At 47.0% G+C, this 10,707-nt stretch overlaps 1 protein-coding gene across 6 annotated transcripts in view; it reads right to left on the reverse strand.

The window, feature by feature from the left end:
- Positions 1-10,371, reverse strand: part of LOC118505542 (mucin-5AC) — a 149,483-nt gene extending 139,112 nt beyond the window's left edge. For 4 of the 6 annotated variants that reach the window (XM_036041474.1, XM_036041475.1, XM_036041471.1 and 1 more), the window contains exon 1: positions 10,076-10,355. The gene's annotated coding sequence lies outside the window, so the exon portion shown is untranslated. Of the gene's footprint in view, positions 1-10,075 lie in introns of all 6 variants that reach the window. The other 2 variants (XM_036041472.1, XM_036041473.1) reach the window with 2 other exon arrangements.
- Between the last annotated feature and the right edge of the window lie 336 nt (positions 10,372-10,707).

A 10,707-nucleotide genomic window follows, 5' to 3' on the forward strand; every position in this document is an offset into this window, starting at 1 on the left:
CCCTCTGCTCATCCTCCGCATCCCGCTCATCCCGGGAGCCAGTCGGCCAATCATATCGCTTTACATTTCGGGGGTTTCGGGGGCAACTTTACAAACCAACAAGCCCCCAAGGAAACGGTGACACTAGAATAACAGGTAAACTGGCAATAAAAGAGAAACGTAATAAAACAAGGACGACGAAAAAAGACTGTCCCAAGCGAAGCCCGAGCCAGCCAAAAACGGTACGTATTTGCCCGTGGGGTTTCCATTAGCAACGCGTTTGACGAAGGTGACACGGCGCTTTTCTGTTTGCTTTGCAGGAAGTGAGTCTGATAAGAGCGAGAGACAGATGGGCGAGGTAAAGTAGGTTGAAGGAAAAATCACAACGCCTCAGCAAGATGACACTCGACTCTGGCTGGCTTTCCCCGATGCCCCAGCCCCAGCCCCCGGTGTCCGATGTCAGCTTCCGGCTGTATGCAAAACGCAAACTCCCATACCAACCACACACTAAGACACTCCCACATTCGAGCAACCGGGAAGCTAGGGAAGCAAACGGAAACGCAAGCATTATTTCCCCGTGGCGTACCGTAGAATATTATGTAAATGTAATTAATTATGAATGTCCTTAACTACCGTGGCGTGGTATGGTCGCTTCACAATTTGCTGGACAGTTCCTGGATCTCTCGGTCCGAGCCCGGTCGTGGCTTGTTTTGAAACACGAGCAGCCTGTCACGTTGGCAACGGATACGCATGAGGGACATTGCAATGCTGATGTGCTTCGCAGAGGACGGACGCTAGTCGGACTCATAATACTCCAAAAATCATAAACCACAACTGTTTCAAATGAAAAGATTGCTTCTTGGAATGGTTTGTTACGAGGACATTCGAGGAGTACGAATGTGATGAAGCTGCATCTTAACTTTATTCATGTTTTAATTACCTTTTTGCGCTACAATGCGCAACAAAATCCCCGGCTTGTAAGAAGGAGGTATTAATGTAATGGCTTGCCCAAAATAACGCTGCCAGCAGTGTGTGTGATCGATTGTACCGCTCTCCCTTGGGACGGGAGATTTTCGCTACGTAAGACCACATTTCCATTAGCAGCTTCACACATCAGCTCATGGGAAATTTCCTCCGGCCGGTGCGTGTGGATCGAAATGGATCATAATAATAGATAAAATCTATTAGCAAAATCCATCCATTCACCGAATCGGTTTCGGGGGGCCACCACAGCTGCGATGGAACCGGGTTGTCGGCTCCGGTGCGCCCGGTCCACAGCGTACAAATTATCGGCTCGTCGAGACATAATCCAATTTTATGATTTATTTATCACACCCTACGGTCGGGCATGGGACCGACACGAGACCAACCGGACCAGCCAGACAACGTTCATCATCAACACGAGGGCCAACCCTCAATAGAACGATGGGCGATCCCCTACCCTAACCGCTACCACCTAAACACCTGACAGGCAGTAACGTTCGGTATCGGACAAAACATCTTCTTCGGCACAGGATGAAAATGCTTTAAAATACGGCTTTAATCAACGCACCATAAGTCCGGGCCAAATTTTCCCAGTCAAAAAAACCCCTTTTATGTGCTGCTCATTACGGTTACCCAAACAAACCATCAATGTGGTGCATCAACAAGCCCGTTGCCTTTGTATGCCTTTGTGTGTGTATGTGTGTGCACCCCGGGAAATAAGGGAAAAGGACTTATAAATTCATTCCATCGCCATCAGAAGCAGTAAATGCTGGATTTTAATATAATCCTTGTGCCAATGCTGGATAGCGACACAAAAAAGCGAATCCGTGGATAAGTCCTGCTCGTCTCGTGTGTGTGTGTGTGTGTGTGTGTGTGTGTGTGTGTGTGTGTGTATGCACTGGCCATACGGGTTTCGCGTTCGGAACCGTATTCCGAGCGACGGATTGGGCAACCACCAGTTTTGGGATTTGGTGTGGAAGCCCACCGGGATTAGGGTGAAATGATAATTCGCCCAAAAAGGCCGCCGTTCTTTGGGACTTTCCGGGAATGTTGATTTTGCGTGCAGCGGAGTTCGCGCTTTGCCAGTGTTTTATTAACTTATCCTTAATGAACCATTACTATCGAATAAGTCGGGAAGGCTTTCAGCTGGTGCACGGTTGGTGATTGCTCGTTTGTTGGTGATTTGGATTAGGTTTTGGAAATTTTCAATCAAGCCTGGTGGAATGGAAGCTTATGTTTTATTTAAATATTTATGTCGCAGATAGGGAACAACTGCTGCGCTTTAAAAGATAATAAATCAATTTCAAAGCTACTACCACTACGCCAATCGAATTACCACGGTATTCAAAAAAATTCGCCTAAAACTATGCAATCTTCCTAACAAACATGTGTTTGTTCATCTACTCTTTCGTTGTACGTCCCTTTTGCCTTGAAAACACATAAATCTTGAAGCAATAATTCTAATGTCATTATACCCCCATACATACGCGTAACGGATGAAAAGCATCGCTTGAAAATTCATTCATCCGATAACTCATACTCTCACGTTTCGAATCCCGCGCACCACAGCACCGGAGAAACCCTTTCGACGAACAGAAATTTAATCAAAAGAATTCCCCAACCCACTGCTACTGCTACCGGTCGGAAACGTTCGACGGAATCGTGCCGCAGCCGTTCAACCTTCACCAGCCCCATTATTACGCTGGGGAGCAAAACCGTGGAGCCACTTCATCAATCAATCGAGAGAACCCGGGAGTCACTTCAGAGGTTTCGCACCGTTCGCATCCGCGAAATTCACGGAATTAAGCAAACTTGCTCACTTTTGAAAGCGATTTTCTACGACCGAATTTCAAGCATCGATCACCGCACATAAGTAATTTATCTTTCGCAATTCTCCAATCAATCATCATCCCGCACGCTGCGTCCGCCAAGAAGCCAACAAGACACAGCGCCCGGACATCATCATTAGTGGTGGGAGGCGTGCAGCGTTGTCTATCCGACCGAGCCGACTAGCGACGGCTCCATTTCCGTTCCATCCGAAACGCCGCCGCGAAACCTGGGCGAACCGATTACGCGATTCATTCATTGGACGCAAAACGTCCAACCTGCGTCCTCGGCTCGTGGTTTTGAAGAGTAATTATTGTACCGCCGAACCTGCTGAACCACCGAACACAAACAAAACACACATCCACCGGCCGTTTGGAAGAATAAAGCCACGAAGACGTGTTCCAATCGGTGGGGCGGAAAAAAACACACGGAAAGCGGAATCTGTGGGCGAAAAGAAAATAGTCATGGCCATGGGTAAAGTTTAGAGCTCGCTGCTGTGCGGAGCGCGTTCGACACCTCCGGAGTGCGGCGGGATGACGTACGCGAACGCGCTCGCAGGACGGGACCGCGTCTGGTTAATGATGGAAGATGGAAAAACTAGCAGCAAAATGACAGCGGGCAAAGTTTTCCTTTTCATAACAACAAAACCATCCCGCCGCGCCGCGTCGGCTCGTGACGGGTGCGCACCCGCGTGACCTACCGACCGGTCTGACATTTTGCTCAAATTTGGTGATGAAAAATGAAGTTAAATTTGCGCTCTCGCAGCAGTTCCCTGGGCCGAACTGGGTAGGTAATTAATCGTTCCCGTAAAGCACCGCGGTGTAATGGGTGAGAGAGATTTTTCACGCCTGTTTGATTGTCGCATGACGATCGCATGATGGCACTAAACGGTTGCATTTATAAAATAGGGTCAGGCAATATTTTTTGGATTTTCCATTTTCCACACACGATGAGCGTTCGATTGACAATCGCCGTCACTATTTGTTTGCGACGCTTATTTCTGTCACAAAACCTCCGACCAACTAAATTATTATGGAGGCGTCCGTCATCTTACGTAGGGCTTGCGAGGAAGAAGGCGAGTCGCCAAGAAGGCGAGGCGTCAAGAGGCGTCATTGAAAATCTCATTCGGAACAACATATTCCCACGCGCACACATTCTCACCCATCCCCGAATGCTAACCACCTACGGCACACATTTCTACAATCGCTTGCCACCGGGCTATCCGCCGATCGAGATCAACGGTACAACGATGCTTTGATTGATGATCTACCGTGCAGACAGGGGAACACAACACCAGCAATCCTCCCTGCTGGTGGCACGCGTTGGAACATTGAACCGGCCGAAAGGTATTGCGTCCGAAACGTTAAACTCACACAAATCCAGTAGCGTCCCTACACGGTCCAACAATTACGCCCACGGAGCGTTAAACGGTTACCGAGCGCTTCGCTTTGCTCCGTTTCTCCGTTTGGGCGAACTGTCTGACTTGTCAGCGTTTGAAATGAATTTTTGGTTTTTCTTTTCCGTGTGTGTGTGTGTGGAAATTGCTAAAGATTATATTATTACTCAGCACACAGCCGGAATGTTCAGCGCATTCCTTTAAACCTTCTTTCAAACAAATGTCTGACAGTGAATGTCCTTCTCAAATCTACCGAATCTTAAGACTCGGTGCCGCTCTAGTGAATTTTATAATACAGCTTAATGTGAACCAAAATGTCCTGACTCATCAATGAAATGAATAATTTAAATCTTACAAGAAATTGCATTTTTCTAATCGCTTCCTAGAACACATCTCTACGGCATGGGGCCAACAAACCGGTGGAAGATTTTCGCCACTACCAGGAAAAAGTACTGTGCGTGATCCAATCAATTTCAAGCATTATTGCCACGAAAGGACCAAGCGAAAACTCAACTCATACTGGGGGAAAAGGGAGGGAAATGGCAAAAAATCTTCTTCGTACACATGCCCGAACGCTCTCAATAATGCACAGCCGAATCAACCGAATCGAGGGTGCGCTAAATCAGTGATGTATTAATTGGATTCATTCTTTTTCGGGGGAGGCAAGCAAATGTTGCCAATATCAACCAAAGAGAGAAGATGTGATAAGAACGCCATTTTTTTTGTTGTTGGCCCAACTGGGGAAACGTAAATGAGTTTTCAATGAATTTTGCTTTCGTGCTGTCGATGTTTGTTTGGCCTGTTCCTTTTATTTTTCGTCCATTAAGGGCATTCCAATCTTCAACCGTTCGGCAACCGTGAAGTTGTGTCCCACTCAAGCAAAGGATCGATTTTTTTGTTTGTCTCGTCTTATCCCTCTTCTTACACAAAAAAAAAAACAAACAGCACGCGAAGACGCTTACTGCCCAGGCTGGGGCATCAAACTCCCAGAAACAAAGCCTAATCCACCGCGTCGAGCTCGCTCTTGAAAATGTCGACCATTTTTCGGAGATTAATATTCCGCACAGTTTTTCCCCGTCTATTTTCAACGAACTTTCGTAACTTTTCATCACACGGGTCGGGTAGAGTGGACGGTGGATGGGTGAGCGTTGGGAACGCAGATTCCAATCGCGAGGCATTATCGCCTACTAAATCCTGCGAAGCCTGCCGGTTCAAGGATGTATCCACGCAAAAGGCAAAATATGATATCGGATGGTAGAGTAAGATTTAAAGCACTTTTCCACCGGGTCCCAAAGATTACACGGTGGACGTGTATGTGTGTGTGTTTTAATGCTGGCCAATTTTTGGGGAAAACTTTTCCCTTCAGCCTTCAAACTGTCGTAAATCAAAATTCCTTTCCTTGCACTGTTAAAAACTGATAGTATCCGATGACGCGTCCTCGCTTTTCGAGCTTTCTATTTTCTCAACACCCGAGAGCTGAAACTTATTTTTCTTCGAGATGAAAACGAGCAAATAGAAAAAAATGGCCAGACCATCCTTGAGTAAAATTTCCAATACTGCGCTACGAACAAGCTGAGACACGAGCCACCTTCTACCGTTTTCGGTTCAGACAAGTACGCAGCAACGAAGCAACGAACAAACGACGAAAATTGTATTTAAATTTTTGGAAGTTTTTTTATTCCACCCGCCATCATCTCGTTGTGTGAACATTTTCTATGCTATGAATATCAAATGACTCGTGGCGCATAAAACAGCATCGAAATGGCGTTTCGGAAGCTGAACCGAACGAGCGTACGGTGCACGTGAACCAGTACACCGTGTGCCTTCCAGAGCGCCATTTAACACACGCTCGCACGTTGCTTGTAATTACCCGGGAAGTAGCAGCTAGTGGTAGCAACCTACCATTAACCGCTGGCAGCACTGCGGTGCGTCCGTAAATTTTGCCACCCGGTTAACGATTACCGTTTGCCGTTAATGTAAAGTGCAAACATGCAAACAAACGCTCCTCCGCGAGCACACGCGTTTTTCGCCCAGCAAGTTCGAGTGTCGATGCAATCAAAGAGGGGTGTAAAAATTTCAAAATGAGCCATTTTGTGTCACACGTTGTGGTGGTTCCCATCGGAGGTTCGAGCACCAACGCTACTTCACACTGTGCGCCTTCGTCTGAATTGATGTACTTTGCTTCCTTAAACACCTTTGCCGGCTTTTCTTTTGTGTGCGATTTTCTTCTCCCCCCTGGAGAGCAAACATGCTCATGAAATTCCCGAAAAGTGACATAAAGCTCCAAAGCACACGGATCACAGAGATCTCCTTCCAGGCACATCCTTCCCTAGCCAGATAACACCGAACGAACCAGCAATCCCACCGGGTGTCGTTAATTGTGCTGCTTTGCGAAACGGTTGATTAAAAGTAATTGTCCATCGCAAACGCATGTCCTCCGCCTCCCAATTCCGCGCCGTTTTTCCTCCCCGTGAAATGCATCAATCATCATTAAATGTAGCCGTATTTTTAATTGCTCATTATTATTGCATTTTGTTGTGGCCCGTTTTTTGGGGTGGCATGGCTCACTAGTAGGCGATGGAGAAAATTGCAAAACTAAATAATAATAGCGTTACCGCGGTTACCGGCCGGATGGGTGCGATGCATTTGGAATACATAATTACGTCCACCAGTGCAAAGGTGAAAAACTGCTCGGTGGGGTGGGAAAGGTGGACGGTTTTTTGTGTATGCTCAAGGTAATAAAAATTGCGTTCCTGGACAGCATGTGCATGTTTATTTAATTACGTGCTTTATACGGGTTTTTTACGATGAAATCGTTTTCTTTTTTTTCACTTTCCTACAAAAAAACAACCCAATCTTTAACTAACAGAAAAACACAGAACTTAATGCTGAACATTTCATACTTTGAAGCAATCGTTAGAAAACACGCCTAAAAGTATGCAATTTGATAAAATGATATCAGCTAACTTTTCTAACCAAAACACTTGTTTACCATGCGTTGTGATAAACAACAAACCCATTTCACACAATACACACAAAGATCGGAAATGATTTAAGCAAACTCAGCTCCCATCCCGTTCCAGCTACAGCACAAGCTAATCTTATTGCGACCGCCACCCAATCAACTGTATTTGTTATGTATCCACAATCAATGTAACCACAGATGCAAGCCAGATAAACATGCTCCGTCCCCGTTATGGCCTTCTATGACCAAGACCTGGGCCTGCTCCTCCTTCTCCTGTCCCTTACTCCCTTCCGCGAGTGGGGGGGAAGCAGGCGCTAGCGTGCGTTAATTGCGGCTCAATCCATCACCAGTCCTATGTAATCCGTGCATCATCAACGGTCGTCAAATTCTCAAAGGACTGGCGGACTTCCACGCACACACACACACGACGTTCCGAAGCGGGAGGAAAACCAACTCAGTGGGTGGCTTATTTTTGGACACGGATAGGGGAAGAGGGGGGATGGGATGGGAGGTAAGGATCGGTCGGTAACGGTCACACATCCCATCGTCATCCGTGACAAGACATCGGGGTGTCACGGAAGGAATAACACGCAGCAAGACGATATACACCCGCTGCGTCCAGACGTCACGCGAGCCGTGTGTGACTCTGCGTCCGAAGAAGGTGCTGATGCTGGTGGTAGGTGTGCAGAACTGCACCAACTGTGCCACATGCACACGTACACACACACACACACACACGCGTATCTAGATGTGTGCCACCGTGCTGGGAACGAGTTCAAGGACGCACTGGCACTTGTTACAGCATCTTGCGACCGAATGCGATGCGTTTACATCACCGGACGAATGCGAATTAAAATTGCAACCGTGTTTGGATTATTTAGTGGGCGGGATGTGGTGCAAGGGGGTGGGAGGGGAAGGGAGTTAAAGGAGAGGTGGAAGGTGGACGTCCGGAAAGAACGCCATTTTTCAACCGCTCGCCAGTAGTCGCGGCGTGAGCAATGACTTATTTTTAAAAGCAATGACAGTTGATGCGATGCGTCACTGCCAACCATAACCGAGCCAGTGTTCCAGTGCTGCGTGGTGTGACATAAAACTCTTTCGCTTCAAAATGGGTCTTTTAAAGTTGGACGCGCAGCAAACACAAGGAAAAAAAGTCAAATTTTCCTGCACATTGATTTTGAAGAAAAAGCAAACCTCGCACGCTCCTATTCAATCTTAAAACACACATCTTGAAGCGAAACCTTTCTGGGAAGATTTTCGTAATCAAAGAGGTTGAAGAGGCCTTTCAATTTTCGGCTTTCTGCGAAGGTTTCCTCCTTGCTGTGGCCCTTTTTCACACACACGCGCTCGCGTGCAGTGACGCAGTTAAGGCACGGCTCATTCAAAAAAACCGGTTTCCCAAACGCTTTCTTCCCTCCCCCCCACAACAACACATTCCATTCCACCCGACCCGGTGTGCCATTGTTCTGCCGCGCAACAAAAAACGACCCTGGCTTCTATCTGTGTTTTTCATCCCTTTCGCAAAGGTAGTTTGAGAGATGAGGGTTTTTTGTTCTGTTGTTGTTGTGCTCTAAAGCCCGATCTTCACAACGGCCTGAATGATGCGAAAAAGAACGCCCATTTCCCGACGGATGGCGCGCGCGTAAGGTCCCCCACGCCGTCCTTGATGATGAACCGCCATCGCCAACCATCGCCAGCCAGCGGGGCTCACAAACATGGTAATTTAGCCAAGCACGGCACGTGTGTGTGTGTGCACACTATTTTGCTTTTCACCGTGCGGGAGCAGGAAAAGCTCTCGCATTAGGTGCTGTTTCCGGAACCATTTGGTAATAGTGTTGGAAAAAAGCCCGTGAAAATGATGATGCTGATGATGATGGTGGTTGAAGAAGGATGAAAAATCGATTTTCCTTCCAACTCAAACAAACTCATCACCACCAACGCCACCATCATCATCATCATCATCGCCATGATCATCATCGGCGTTTCTCGCCGTGTGGTTTTTCACTGATTCACACGCCACGGACTGAGGGGCATAGCGTGCGGGATGCTGCCTTTTGTTTCATCAATCGGGCTGAACACAGGCTCACAACACGGTGTAAAAATTAAAGCTGGTTTTAGCAAAACTTTGTCTAGGAAAATGTTGTGCTTTTTCCGGCACGGCGCATACTTACATCGTATACTGGGAAACGGTTGTATCCAAGCTTTGAGTTCACCCCAGCATAACACAAACCACTTTTGACTCTATTTTGTTTCATTTTTAGCGATTTTTTTTCTTTTTGATGAAGTTTAGTAACACTGCTTCAAATGGCTCACTGTGATGCACTACCGACGGCATTTTGAAGCATCAGGACAGATGCTTCCGGACACATACCAAACCTTAACTTTCTTTGTGTTTCCTCTTCAACTATTTTTTGGGTTGATTCCTTTAACTAAAACAGTTGTTAAACACGCCTGGATGCATATGATTCCATTTGAACTCGTAAGGATTTTCCTCCTTTGCATAGACAAAGACGTTTTTCACGCACATCGCACACAAGCTTCAGTCACGGGAGAAGTTAAAGCTTATTCCCCTGGTTATAGGAGACATTTTTTTACTAGAGCATTTCACTGTGTTTATTGCTTTCACCAGCAAAATTCCTTTAGTGTGGTACACACATCACTTCCTGGGGATTGATTTTAGACTCACTGTCCCATTACCTAACAACTTTCGCACATCGTGGCATTTTTAGTGCGCCAGTTTCCTTCACCAACTTTACCAATCATAACTAACAGGAATCATCACACCAAGCTTCACGATGCATCCTTGTTGTGTTCTCACTTCTAATCGTCACCGATCACGCTTACACTTCCTTTTCTTCATCAACAAACCACTCCACTGCTCCCCTCGCTGCTCTTATTGTATCACTTCCACCCCATCTGCATACCTTACATTCCAAAACCACACGAGCCAAACAAGCCGTTCCTTCTTCACTAGCAATTCTTCCGTTCCTGATGATTTCCCCCCGTTTCTTTTTTCTTTCTTCCAAGGGGCAATGTGTGGGCGGAGGGGGGGTAGGTGGTGATTTGTGGAAGGTGATGGGAAAGGAGGTTTCGGTTCCTACTGTGGGTGGCTGCACACGCGTCGCTCTGCGTTGCTCTGCACCCCGCGTGCAATGTGTTGTGACGAGCGAGAGCTGGGCCTATGATCGGACAACAACTGGCGCGTTCTGCAACCCAACGCCACTGTTCGGCGTTGAAAATTTCCATCCACACATTTTCCTCACCGCACACACGCGAGAAAACAGAGAGCGAGCGCGAGAGAGAGAGAGCGGAATCATGGAATCATGGCCGCGTTACTCACGATCGCTCTGCATTAAGGATTGATCGCTCGCTCTCTCGTCTACTCAACAGTGAGAGTATATTTCTTGGGCGAAACGGGGAATCAGCTGGGGTACGGGAACGATGGTACGGTACGTGAGTGAACATGCGCAAGCACGCGCACCACGTGAAATATTTCCCCGTAGGAAAAGTGTGAAAGGAAAGCAGAACAACAGAACGAGAGAGAGAGAGAGAGAAT

Source organism: Anopheles stephensi, chromosome 2, assembly GCF_013141755.1.
Source record: "Anopheles stephensi strain Indian chromosome 2, UCI_ANSTEP_V1.0, whole genome shotgun sequence".
NCBI classification, from domain to species: Eukaryota; Metazoa; Arthropoda; class Insecta; order Diptera; family Culicidae; genus Anopheles; species Anopheles stephensi.